General features: G+C 54.5%; 1 long non-coding RNA gene and 1 pseudogene across 1 annotated transcript; both read right to left on the bottom strand.

Moving 5' to 3' along the window:
* LOC147571091 (pleckstrin homology domain-containing family M member 1-like) overlaps window positions 1–13,061 on the bottom strand; it is a 66,512-nt pseudogene that overhangs the window by 41,391 nt on the left and 12,060 nt on the right.
* Window positions 8,093–11,077, bottom strand: LOC147571092 (uncharacterized). The gene is made up of 2 exons (XR_015247712.1): window positions 9,498–11,077; window positions 8,093–8,274 (listed from the first exon to the last, which is right to left on the bottom strand). It is a non-coding gene; the product is annotated as an uncharacterized LOC147571092 (long non-coding RNA).

Genomic DNA, 13,061 nt, shown 5'->3' with positions numbered 1-13,061 from the left:
AGAAACAACCCCATTACTTAGTCTTTACGACAAAACACCATTAACAATTATTGCTGCCATTTTGCAGCCGAAGCAGTCGGTGCACAGAGAGGTCAGGAGACCTGCCCAGTCACAGGACGATTAAGTGGCAGAGCCGGTAATCGGATTTGGGTTGGGTTGGTGTTAGAGCCCACATCCTCTTCTACCTAGCTGCCTGTGTTCAGTGTTCCCACTGCTTGCTCACCAATGCCAACCTCCCGTAGGCCCACCCCTCCACTGGGGCCCAGAAACGGAAGCAACCGAGTCAGCGCCTCAGCAAGCAGGGTAGGAGCTGGGGACATGGGGCCGGCCGACAGGCAGGGAGTAGGTGGGGAGGCCAACCGGAGGCAGGACCGTCTGGACACTGCCTGGTGCCAGCTTGGAGTCAGACAGGCCGGACATCTCTGGACAGTGGTGCAGGGTCCGGCTTCAGCTCCTCTGCTGGAGGTCCCTCCACAGCGGCGGGCGGTGGGAGTCAGAGTGGGGCTCAGATCCTGAGCACATGCCTGCCTCCCACAGGGCCAGGGGAAAGAGGCCCTCTGGCCTTGGGACGAGAAGGGCTGGCTCTTCTGCCTAATAGCTGCCTCATCCTAACCTTCGTCGAGGTTTTACGAGGTTCCATTTCAGTATCTATAAAACTCAGCTGCTCCTTGCTCTCCTGTGGGGGTGATGACCAAGTTTAAATGAGATGAGGCTTTGAAAGTGCCCTGTGAACCATGAAATACAGCCAGATGCCGGCGGTGGGCATCCACCCGGCCACAAAGCCATGCCTGCAGCAGGAAGGAAGCCCAAGCCCCCAGATTCAGTCTCGGCCTGAGGGCTGGCGGGTGAGAGGCACAGTGAGAGCCGCCCCCTGCCAGCATTCACACCCACTGGGGGACCCTCCTCACCAGCCCTGGGGGGCCTGGCCTCCTCCACGAGCCCAACACCCACAGGCGGAAAGTTCAGAGCGTGAGTGTTAGGGGTTGGCGGGTGTGAGGAGGGAGTGAGCAGGGACTTGAAAATGTCTTCTGCAGGAAGAAAACCGCAGACCACTTCCTTCCAGATGCCCGAAGCAGACTTTCCCTCCGGTCCCACAGGCTCCAGCCAACAGGATGGTCCTCAAACCACCTGCAGCTGCGTCTCCTGCTAGGGCACCCTGCGGCAGGGCAAAGTCCTCACAGTCCCCCTGGAGAACCGAAGGTGATGGAAACAGGGGTCTGGGTCGGGGAGAAGAGCTAAAAATGGAACGTGAGCCATGGAATATCTCACAGCCTTGAAAAGCAATGGGGTGGAGAGGCCCTGCGGGGACACGGCCAGAGCGAGCCTCTAGGACCGTCAAGGTCCTCATCTGGCTTCACCACAGGACAGGTTATTGTTAGGACTAAGTTAAATAATCCAAATAAAGCAGCTGGCCCGGTGGTCCCACACAGAAGGATCAGACTTGAGGACAGTAATGATACGGCAGATGTACTGACGTAGAATAATATCCATGATACATTCCTCAGTAGAACAAAACCAAGTTGCAGAACAATATATACAGCTGTGCTGGCCCGTACGGTGGCCACAAGCCACAGGCGCCCATTTCAATTTAAATACCTTTAAGTTAAACTGAAAATTTGGTTCCTTAGTCACACTAGCCACATTTGAAGTCCTCAGGGGCCACAGATGGCTTGTAGTTACCATATTAGACAGCACAGATCTAGGATATTTTCACCATCGGAGAATGTTCTATTGCACAGCACTCAGTAGGATGAGCTGTGCACCCACAGGTCCCAACCCTCGGCAGGGCTGCTGGCCTCGGTGGGTGCTGGGGAGGAGCAGAGGCTACGTCTGCTGCAACATCCCAGGGGTGGCATGGGGACGCTCGTGGAGAGCCAGGACAGGGCAGAGAGCCTAAATCGGGAGCCCCACCCGAGGCAGAGTGAGGCGGGCAGGCTGGGGGTGGCGGGACAGCAAGGGGGCACCTGCACAGAAGCAGCCCTGGGAGTCGAGGCCTTTCTCCGTGGGGATGGCCACGAGGTACCGCAGCAGGAAGCCGTTCTCCCGCGTGGCGAACTTCAGCACCTCCTGACAGTTTTCGTCCAGACTCCCGCCCAGTGTCACCGCCTCCTCGGCCCTCTCCAAGTAGGACGCCAGGACCTTGCGCACCAGCTCCCTCCACAGGGCGGCCTCCTCAGCATTCCCGGCCTGCAGCTTCAGGACGGCCTTGGCCGTGATGATTTTGAAGAAGGATGGGCCCCCGAGGCTCGTGTCTGGCAGGATGTCTCGGATGGTCTCAACTCCGTGGCTGTCACTTAACATTTTCTCGTTGTTTCTCACTCGGAAGCACTTCAGAGACTCCAAGGATAGGGAAAAAATATAGGGCATCCAGGTCCTGTCCGTGTACAGGTACAGAAGGGATTCTTTAATAGCGTCTGGCTCGGGAACTTGGGCAGAGGACCAACAGAACTGTGTGCCCTGGAGAGTCTCGGGCTCAGTGGGTGGGTCCGGGTGGGAGGGGAGGCCACCCTGGGGGGCGTCTGGGGGGTCCTCGGGCTGCTCCGGGTACTGGATGTTCACCCACTCATCCTCCTGCTGGGGCCGGCACTTCTGTAGGGCCTCCCGCACCCGGTCCAGCCAGTCCTCGGCTTCGTCCTGGGAGGAGGCCCGCAGGGCCAGCAGCTTCCTGCCAGAGAAGACCAGCTCGAAGCGGCCGTCGCCGTGGGCTGGCCCCACGGCCTCGCATCGCAGCAGGGAGCAGTTCTCCACGCAGGTGCGTTCCTCGGTGTTCAGGTAGAGGCGGAACTCCAGAGGGGAGAGCTCGCAGAAGAGTTCCTTCCAGATGCCCATCGCCCCCCGCCGCTCCACGGTGCCCAGCTTCATGAGACCCCGGAATGGGTTGGACAGCCCTGGGGGCAGAAAGAGGCACTTTAGACGGCGGGCCAAGCCTCTACCTCCCGAGGCCCTGCAGCGGGTGGGGACAGGGGCTGCCGCGAGAACGCTTTAGGAGTGCCTTCGTCCCATCCGCACCCTCAGCTGTTGACCTTGTTCCTGAATTTTACTGAGAAAAAAAAAAAAAAAAAAGGACTAAAAAAATTACCTCCACAGAGCCCTCACTATGGCATCTGTACCCACACTCAGACTTCCCCCTTGTCACCGGGGATGAACTTCCGGCTCAGTCTGAGGCCTACTCCTCCGTCTGCACAGGGGACCCCTCCCCACTGCCCACTCAAGGACAGGGACGTCTCTCCAGCAGCCCCCCCCCCCGCCCCCCACCGTGTCACTGCTTTGTCCCTTCCCTCCTGGCTCGTTCCCATCAGCACACAAACACGCTGTTATTTCTGCCATCTTTAAAAATAGCTTTCTTGATGGCACTCACATTTCTAATTACCACCCTGTTCCTCTGTCCCCTTTACAGAAAACCTCGAGGAGGTGTCACAACTGTCTCTGGTTCCCCTGCTCCCGTTCCATCTTGAATCTGCTCCAGTCAGGTTTTTGTCCCCTCCTTCCACTGAAACGGCACTTGGGAAGCCCCATGCCCTCCTTGTCACCAAATCCCAAGGCTAATCCTTGGTGCCAATCTGGCCTGACCCATCAGTATCTCAGGACACAGCTGAGACCCTCCTGCCCTCATGAGACACTTCCCTCACACGGCTGCTGAGGGGCCACTCTGGGTACTCCTCCGCCACGACGGGCCACTCTTCTGTCCCCCGGGCTCACTCCTCCGCCTCTCCCTGACATGTCAACATTGGAGCACCCCAGAGCTCAGTCCTGGGTCCCCTTCTCCATTGACACCCGCCTCCTACCTGATCGTGCCTACGCTCAGGGCTTTATGCCAACAGCTCCCCAGCGTTTATGTCCAGCCTGAACCTTGCCCTTGAACTTCAGGTTCAGATCTCCACCTGTGCCATGTATGGCTGATATCTAATAGGCATCTCAAAATTGACATGCCCGAAAATCAATTCCTGCCCCTCCCACTGCAAACTAGCTTTTCTCCCAACATCCCTCATCTCATAAATGGCAAACTGCATCCTTCGAGCTGCTTGGGCTAAAAACCTTTCCTTTCTGTCACACACATACACACGCAGCCCGTCAGCGAATTCTGCTGGCACATCCGGAACCCTCTGCTTCTCACCACCTCGACCGCTACCACACGGGCTCCGACGGCTGTCACCCCTGGCCTGGCTTGTGGCGAGAGCCTCCTGACTGGTCTCTCTCCCCTGAGGTCCTTCAACATACGAGCCAGGATGACTCCCCATTTAAAGGAAGTCAGATCACGTCCCTTTGCCCCAAACCCTGCAATGACTGCCATCTCCCTCGGAGGGAAAGCTAACGTCCCTTCTGTGGCCCGCGAGGCCCTCCGTCACTCCGCCCTCATCTCTAACTACCCCCTTCCCATCTCCTTGGTTTCCTGGGCACGTGCCCATGGCAGGATCTTTGCATCTGTTCCCCTGCTGGAGCCACACAGGTCGGCCCGTGCCTTCCTGCCTCTCTCCCTGCACATCTCCTCAAATGTCACCTTCTCTGTGAGGGCTTCCTTGGCCACCCATATGAAATAGTACGCTCCCCCCCGGCACTCCCCAAGTTCTCCACAGCAATTATTATCACCAGTCCATACTATACATTTACTTGTTAATTCCCTTCTTCCCTGCCTCTTGCACTAGGATATAAGAAGTCTGTGAAGACAGGGACGTTGCTTTGCTTCCTGCTGTGTCCCCAGCACCCAGAACAGCCTGGCACAGCACAGATACTTAATAAATACCCGCTGAATGAGCGTGTGCCTGGACACCACACACCCCTCTATGCTCCCTGGTTCCTAGGGCTCTGCCAGCAACTGGGGGGTCCAAAGGATGCACAGTTCTCTCTTCCGCAGCCTGAACTAGCCTTGGAGATTTCAGATAATTGTATAGGGTCTTCCTACCCTTCAGGGAACCTGACGGCCTAGGCATGAGGCACACTTTCTCTGGCATGGTTACACGGACTACAAGAAAAACCTAAAAGAAGCCAGTGTGGAGACCAGGGCTCTCCTGAGCTAGGAACCTGGCCGGAATCGTCTGCTGGGTCATGGCAAACAGAAAATGAAGTGAGAAAGAGACCGGCTCCAGGGCAGACTTTTCTGTTTGTGGGGGTTGTGGAGAAATTCGCTTATGGTTACTGAACGCTTTTTAGAATTGCACAGGGTGCGGAACTCGAGCTGGCCTCGTTGTAAACAGCGCACAGAGGACGGCTAACAGATGGCAGAGCTGATACACCCCCACCAGAGCTGTTAAACAAACCATCGAAGACAGAGGTCTCGGGAAGGGGCACTGAAACGCCTTCCGGAGGCAGGGTTTGCTCTGAGCTACAGGCAGAACCCAGAGTCGTGCATAGTCACACGACCTCGGGGGGGGGGGGGGGGGAAGTTTCAGTATTTCAATATATGAAACAGGTTTGGGGGCATGATACTGTGGAGCTCTCATGAGAAAATATAGCACTTTTCCTGAAATGCTTCCCTGAATTACTCAGCAAGGGTGTTCCTGATTACATTTTGGGAAGAGGTTTTGCTCGTGAGAATACACTACCCAACCAGTAATGGAAAAGAGGGCTCTGGCACTGCTCTCCGAAAGGCACTGTCCCCGCGGCAAGGTCACTGGAACCCTGCGGTCACCTACCCATCTGCCTGCGGTGCACCACCCTGAAGTTCTGGTGCTCCTGGGCCGCCGCTGCCCTGCTTGGCCGGCCTCCTGGGGAAGGCACGCAGGCTTGGATTAAGGCCCCCGTGGAGTGGCTTTTCCTTGGCCCTTGAGAAAAATGCTGGAGGAGCCCAGGCCTGGACTCCGGAGTCCCTCCGGAAGAAGCCACGGAGTGTTCTGAAGGGCTCTCTGTGGGCGGCTCCTGGGGAGGCCGGTAGAAGTCATCCTCTGAAATCCAGCTCCTGCTCTTCTAGTGGGAAGGGAGGGAAGACACAGGTGGTGGTTGAAGGTTTTTGTGTGTTTGTTTTGTTTTACAGACATCTTGATGGAGACACAATTCACAGATCATCAAAGGAACCATTTAGAGTGCACGACTGAATACTTTCAGTGTATTCACAGAGTTGTGCAACCAGCACCACGAAGTTCAGAACATTTTCATTCCTCCAGAAAGAAACCCCGTGCTCGGGAGCGGTCAGTTCCCATTTCCCCTCAACCGCTCCAGTTCTAGGCCACCACTAATCTACTTTCTGTTTCTAGAGATCTGTCCATTCTGTTTACATAAACAGAATCTTCATTTATGGTTTGTCTTTTTATTCATTTGTATGTATATTTATTTTGGGGTGTATGGGGGGGAGACAGCATGAGCAGGGGAGGGGGACAGACAGGCAGAGAAAGAGAGAGACAGAATCCTAAGCAGGCTCTACACTCAGTGTGGAGCCTGACGTGGGGCTCAGTCTCACGAACCTGGGATCACGACCGGAGCCAAAATCAAGAGTTGAACGCTCAACTGAGCCACCAAGGTGCCCCAATATAAAAGGAATCTTATAAATGTGGTCTTTGTGTCTGCCTTCTCTCTGAACATCAGGTTTTCTAGGTCCATCCATGTTGTGGCAGGCATCGGTATTTCTTTATTACTAACTAGTATTCCAAGGTATGGATGTAGCACATTTGGTCTGTCCGTTCATCAGCTGATGGGCATCTGGGTTGTCTCTGCTTTGGGGCAATTATGAATAATGCTGCCACGAACATTCACGTAACCATTTCTTTTTTTTTCTTTCTTTTTTTTTTTTTTTTGTTGGGCAGACTGGAGGGCCTTTTATTCGCGAGGATCGGGGGTGGGGTCCCAGGTGTGGAGAGACAATAAATACTGAGGAATGTCGGGGTCTCAGTGCATCCAAAACGTGGATTAGGGTGCTGGGGTCCTGGAACTTGGCGGGTCGGAGGACAGGTCAATAAATACCCAAACTGCCGAGGCGGGCGGAGCCTGCTGTGGCCCCCAGAGCTACATACGTGAGGAGGGCGCGCGAGTCCCCGAAAAAGCGGGGCTGGCGAAAGCAAAATGTTCTCGAGAAGGCGGGCGGGGCTCGCACTAGACGTTCGCCGCGGGAAGAGAACATTCCCGGGATAGTAGGGCCTCATGCACAGGGATTTGTGGTCTGCGAGCCGATAGGCGGGGGGCGCGTGGAGGGTGAAAAACTGATGGCCGAGCCCTGGCCCTGCTGTCTCCTCTAGATCGCAGTTTGCCCATCCACGGCGGGGCCTCAGCCAGGCCGGAGTTAGTAGGTGGTTGGTCTGCCATTCTCCCCAGCAGCAACTGCAGCATTCCTGGTTGCAAGCCTCCATGGAGCCCCCTGCTCCTCCCTCCCCGGCCGCCAGGGGGCGGGCCCGGATCGCAGGGCTGGAGCTCAGCCGAAGACCCACGCTGGGAGGCGGTGTGAACGGGGAGGCGGTAGGAATGGCTTCTGCGCCGTGCTCAGGTCACCCAACCCTCCAGCTTGGGGTCCTAGGGTTCAGGGGGCGAAGGCGGCTCCCGGGTGGCGCCAGACCGGGGCGAGACGGTGGGCGCAGGCCACCAACCCTGTGCAGCCCAAGGCGGCGGCAGCAGCCAGAGCAACGGCGAACAGGAGCAGGGAACGCGCCTCCGATAGGTCAGGCTGGCAGGGAGCAGCAGGTGGCGGCGGTGCATGGGGCCTGGCCCCACCAGCGGGCCTTGGCCCAGAGCCACGGCCGGGGGGCCATATGGGAAGGTGCATCCGTGGCCCGGGGACTGGGGACCCCCGTGACAGCTGCGTCTCCCCCGGCCTGCAGCAGCTCCATCCGCTCCTGCAGCTGCCGCACGCACGCCTCCACGTCTCGGTTCCGGGCCTCGGCCTCACGGAGCTGACCAACTTGACCATGGCCCTCCCCTCTTCTCCAGTCCCTGGGCGTCCTCAGGAGAAGGCCTGCCTCACCAAAAGGCCCTGTTTGGTTTGTCTCTGTCTCCACGTAACCATTTCTGTGTGGACCTATGTTTTCCGTTCCGTTGGGTACATGTCTATGAGTGCAACTGATGGGCCATTCGGTAACTATGTCTAACTTTCTGAGGAATTTCCAAACTCTTTCCCTAAGTGACTACACCATTTTACATTCCCACCACATATGGGGATTCCAATTTCTCCACATCCTTTCCAACGTTTTTATTATCTGTTTGATTATAGCCATCCTCACGTGTGTGAAGTACCGTCTTGTGGTTTGGGTTTGCAATTTCCCCAGTGTCTAAGGACAATGACACCGAGCATCTTTTCACGTGCTCAGTGGACACCAGTAGATCTTCTTTGGAGAAATGTCTATTCGAATTCTTTGCCTATTAAAAAAAATTTTTTAATGTTTATTTATTTTTGAGAGAGACAGCGGGGGGGGGGGGGCAGAGAGAGAGAGGGAGACACAGAATCGGAAGCAGGCTCCGGGCTCTAAGCCGTTAGCACAGAGCCCGACGTGGGGCTCGAATTCACGAACCATGATCTGAACCGAAGTCGGAGGCTTCACCGACTGAGCCACCCCACCCAGGCTCCCCTAAGTCTCCAACTGATTTTGAGTTAATTCTTGTGTATGGTGTGAGGAAGGGGTCTACCTTTATTTTGTCGCAGGTGGACATCCCATCATCCCAGCACCAGTCACTAGTGCCCAGCGACTACAGTTTGTCAGCCCTGCTTATAGGGTTTGAGATGAGGGAGGCATGGGTGAGCAGGACCCAGGACCCCTTCTGTTGCTGAGACTGAAGCTGCTCACCAGTGGGAGAAGTGGGGTGGGTCTGGGGTCACAGAATTGTGGGAAGGGATTTTAGCTTCCCCCCTCCCCCATTTCAAGCACTCCCTGCCTTTCTGTGCCTAAGCATGGATGAGCAGAGTCAAGAAGAAAGCTGGCTGGACTGCCCTAAGTGGCTGTCTACACAGAGGAAGTGACTCACACGAGAGGTGGGTCCAGCCCAGCTATTTTGTTAAGTGTCACCAGCCTCACCCTGAAGTTGCTATTTCCACCCCCTAAATGAGACTGCCCTCTCTGCTCCCGTAGACGCGGAAGGGGAGTAAGGCTTGGGCTGCCCTAGAGGGATTGGTTTGCACAGTTTAATCCATTCAGATGCTTTCTGGCACCTTAAGCCAAGAGTGGAGAACTCTGAGTCGGGAGTATCGGGGCCTCAGGGCTGGGCTCCAGGGCTCCCTCTGAAAACCCTCGGAATTAGCAGGTGCTTCCTTCAGTCAGTGACAGGACAATGTGTCAATCAGGGTGGCTACTTGGGAAGCATTTGCAACACAAGATTCTGAACAAAGCCTGCCTGGGCCATAGAGACCCAGGGGAGCTCCCCGAGGAAAATGGGCAGGAGCCCCACAGAGCCTGGCACACACACCTGGGAAGTCCTGCGGCCTCCCAGCTCACTATTCCTTAAGACTCAGCTCAGGGGCCGTCCATCACCTCCTCTGGGAAGCTTTCCTGACTATTTCCCAGCCTACACTCCTCCCGCTGCCTAGCTGGGTCAGGGACTCCTCGGGGCTCCCACGGCATTCTTTGCCCACCCCACCCAGCACCTACCAAGCTGTATGCAATGGCCACTCTTCTTTCTGCCTGGCACAGAGTTATCACAGGTGAGGGAATAATTCTTGAGTATCAAACGTCTTTGGCATAAAATAACAAGGCTGGGGCAAGGGGACTGGAAGGAAGGAGACAAATGTGAATTGTGAGGTGATAGAAGTTCACTGGTGAGGGCTCCTCTCTCCAAGGAGGTGAGGGAGACGATCGGGAAGTGTTCAGACTCGGTCCAGCGGCCACAGGTCAGCCCCCAGGAAATGATACTCCAGGAAACATCTTTTGTTCTCTTAGACAACAGACAAAACCAGTGGGAACACTGGGTCCTTGGAGCTACTGCACACAGGCCTGGACGGAGCTCTGTAGCTGTGCCCCAGCCAGGGCCCCCGGTCACCAAGCGGAGTGTGGGGGGAGCACCCCACTGTTCCCCCTCCCCCTTCCTACCACCTACCTTCCTACCTTCTGCTCATTCAAGCCCCCACATCTGGCCAGTTCCCTGCCGCTCTAACGGTGGAGGAAACCGCCACAGACCACGGGTCAAAGCCATGGCAGCACCTGCCACGAGGGGCCCGAGACAGAGGAATGCCACTTTCACTGGGTGAAGTCTTAGAATCCAGACTGTCCTCTGGAGTGCAACTGAGAAATCCGTTCACAGCCCCCCGGAGTCCACAAATAGAAGTCCCCTTAGCTCCCCCACTCCCGGCCCCTTTCCTTCCTGGCACTTGTCACCAGTGTAATTATGATGTGGGTAATGACTTGCCTGATCCAGTGTCTGTCCCCAAGGAGCAGGGCCCTTGTCCGTCCTGTTCCATCACCGTACCAAGTATGGTGCTTGGCCCAGAGCAGGGCCTCTGTGGTGAATGAATTTAAAATAATGGTTTTTGTTTCTTTTTTAAAGAAAGACTGAATGGCTCTCATGGTTATACGACTTGACAGTCAGAACCCTCTACTCACCCCCCCACCCCCACCCCACGCCACCAAAGTGTCAAATAAATGGCAGTGACTAAGTGACAGAAGCACAGGAAAATGAGACTCACAGGGGTGACACGCGGGGTGGAGCCGGGGGTCCACCAGGTGGGCTGCACGGGAGTGCCCAGCGACTATCTACTTAGGGGAGGGATGAGTGGGTCCTGTGGGCTCTCAGCCACCTGAGTCCCCTGAGGCCTGCGGGGAGGCGGAGCCCGCCCTGGTCAGACCCACCAGCCCAGCCCATGCACTTGGCGGCCTACTTCTCAGCGTAAACTCCCAAGCTGGCATCTCGAGAGTCTCTGAGAGTTCGAGAGCCGTTAATTACGCCTGCACTCACCCAGGTACGGTGTGCAGAGCTGACCTTACAGAAGGGAACAGACATGCTCTTCCGTATCACGGAGCCGATATTCGAGTCCAGAGGCAGGAAATCAAGTGAAGCAGGCAAATGGGAAAGGGAGTCACTGGGGACGGTGCTTTTGGGACAGGGTGCTGGGGGAAGGCGGAGACAAGGGTGAGGAAAAGGGGCGAGCTGGGAAAGGGTCCGGGCAGATGGAATGGCAAATGGAAACGCCTGGGGCTGAAAGGAGCCTGCGGTGGCAGAAGCTGCCGGAGGCCAGAGGAGCAACGCCCGGTGAGCCGAGGAGCTTGGGTGACAAGTTAAGCTGCCCTGTCCCATCAGCTCTGGGACCCTGGCAAGACAGGATGTCGGAGCTGAGACACAACACGAGTCAGGTCTTGGACGGGAGTGAACTCAGCTTGGTCAACGCCACTCTGTGGCATCCTACTAGGGCGCGCAGCCCCAGACCCTAGGGGTAGCCCCCTGCTTCCAGCTCAAGCCAGGGGCTGTGGAGTCGTTCTTCTTTACCCTTCAGGGTGTTGACAGTTGTCGGCTCAAAACCTTCAGAGTCCTCTGACATTCTGGGCCCTGAAGACTCTTCAGGATAGTAAAAAATGGAGACTGTGACCTCACTTATACAGCTACATGGCTTATACAGTCACATTCAGTCAGTGGTGCTAGTCGGTCCGATATCTGTATGGACAAAACGTGACTTTTGACTCTTACCTCACACCATACACAAAACTCAGTCCCAAGTGGATCATAAATCTAATTGCAAAAGGTAAAACAACAAAGCTTCTAGATGAAAATACAGGGGTCTTCACAGCTTTGGGTAGAGATCTTAAAAATAGACACAAAATACGTAAACCACAAACAGAGAGGCCAATAAATTGAAGAGCATTAAAACCAAGAATTTCTGCTCCACGAAAAATACCATTAAGAGATTTAAAACACAAGCCATAGGGGCACCTGGGTGGCTCAATCAGTTAAGCATCCAACTCTTGATTTCGGCTCAGGTCATGATCTCACAGTTTGTGAGTTCAAGCCCCAAGTCAGGCTTTGCACTGACAGTGTGGAGACTGCTTGGGATTCTCTCTCTTTCCCTCTCTTTTTCTTTTGTTTTTTTAATGTTTATTTATTTTTGAGAGAGAGACAGAGACAGAGTGCAAGTGGGCAAGGGGCAGAGAGAGAGAGATGGAGACACAGAATCCAAAGCAGGCTCCAGGCTCCAAGCTGTCAGCACAGAGCCCGGCGCACGGCTTGAACTCGTGAACCGCGAGATCATGACCTGAGCTTAGCCGACTGAGCCACCCAGGCATTCCTCTCTCCCTCTTTTTCTGCACGCGCATGAGCGTACACACTCTCTCTCAAAATAAATAAATAAACGTTAAAAAAACAGGCAAGCCATAGACTTGAAGAAACGTTTGCTATATGTATATGCGACATATTTTTTTCTCTAATAAAAGACATATCCATAATATGTAAAGAGCCTCTACCAATGAATCAGGAAATACACACAACTCAATTTAAGAATGAAGCAATGACTTAGAGACTTCCAACAGCCAATAAGCAAACGAAAAGGTATCAAGATCGTTAGTCATCAGGGAAATGCAAATTAAAACCACAGTGAGGTCCCACTGCACACCTATTAGAGTGGCCGAAATGAAAAAGACTGATGACCCACTGGCTAGGATAAAGAGCAATGAAAATGCTCACATATTGCCAATGTGAGTACAAGTCAATGCAAGCACTGTTAGAAAACTGCTTGGCAGTATGCACTAAAGGTAAACATACGCCTTCCCAATGACTGGGCGATTCCGCTCCTAGATATAAACCCCCAGAAAAGAGTGCAGAGGGGTTCACAGAAATACAAATGTAAGAACGTTCACATCAGCTTTCATCATAATAGCCCAAACCTGGAAACAACCCAAATGTCTGTTAGCAGGAGAATGGATAGATGCACTGTGATATACTCTTACAATGGAATGCTACAGAACAATGGAAAAGAACAAACTATAGCCTCATGCTATATGCACAGGTGAACCACACAGACATAATGCTCAGTGAAAGAAGCAAAAGAGTATGCATTGTACAGTTCCTTCCATACGAATGAAGTCGAACAATAGGAGAAATTAATCTACGGTGCTAGAAGTCAGAATAGAGGCTTCCTTTAGAGGGGAACAATGGGACAAGGCATGAGAGAGCCTTCTGGTGGGCTGGAAGTGTTCTATGTTTCCATCTGGAGGGTGGCCATAGAGGGTACA

Source organism: Puma concolor, unplaced genomic scaffold, assembly GCF_028749965.1.
Source record: "Puma concolor isolate L17-30 unplaced genomic scaffold, mPumCon1.1.hap2 unalloc_scaffold_64, whole genome shotgun sequence".
In the NCBI taxonomy this organism is placed as follows: Eukaryota; Metazoa; Chordata; class Mammalia; order Carnivora; family Felidae; genus Puma; species Puma concolor.
The sequence above is the reverse complement of the archived record's forward strand: the minus strand, read 5'-3'. Positions and strand labels throughout refer to the sequence as shown.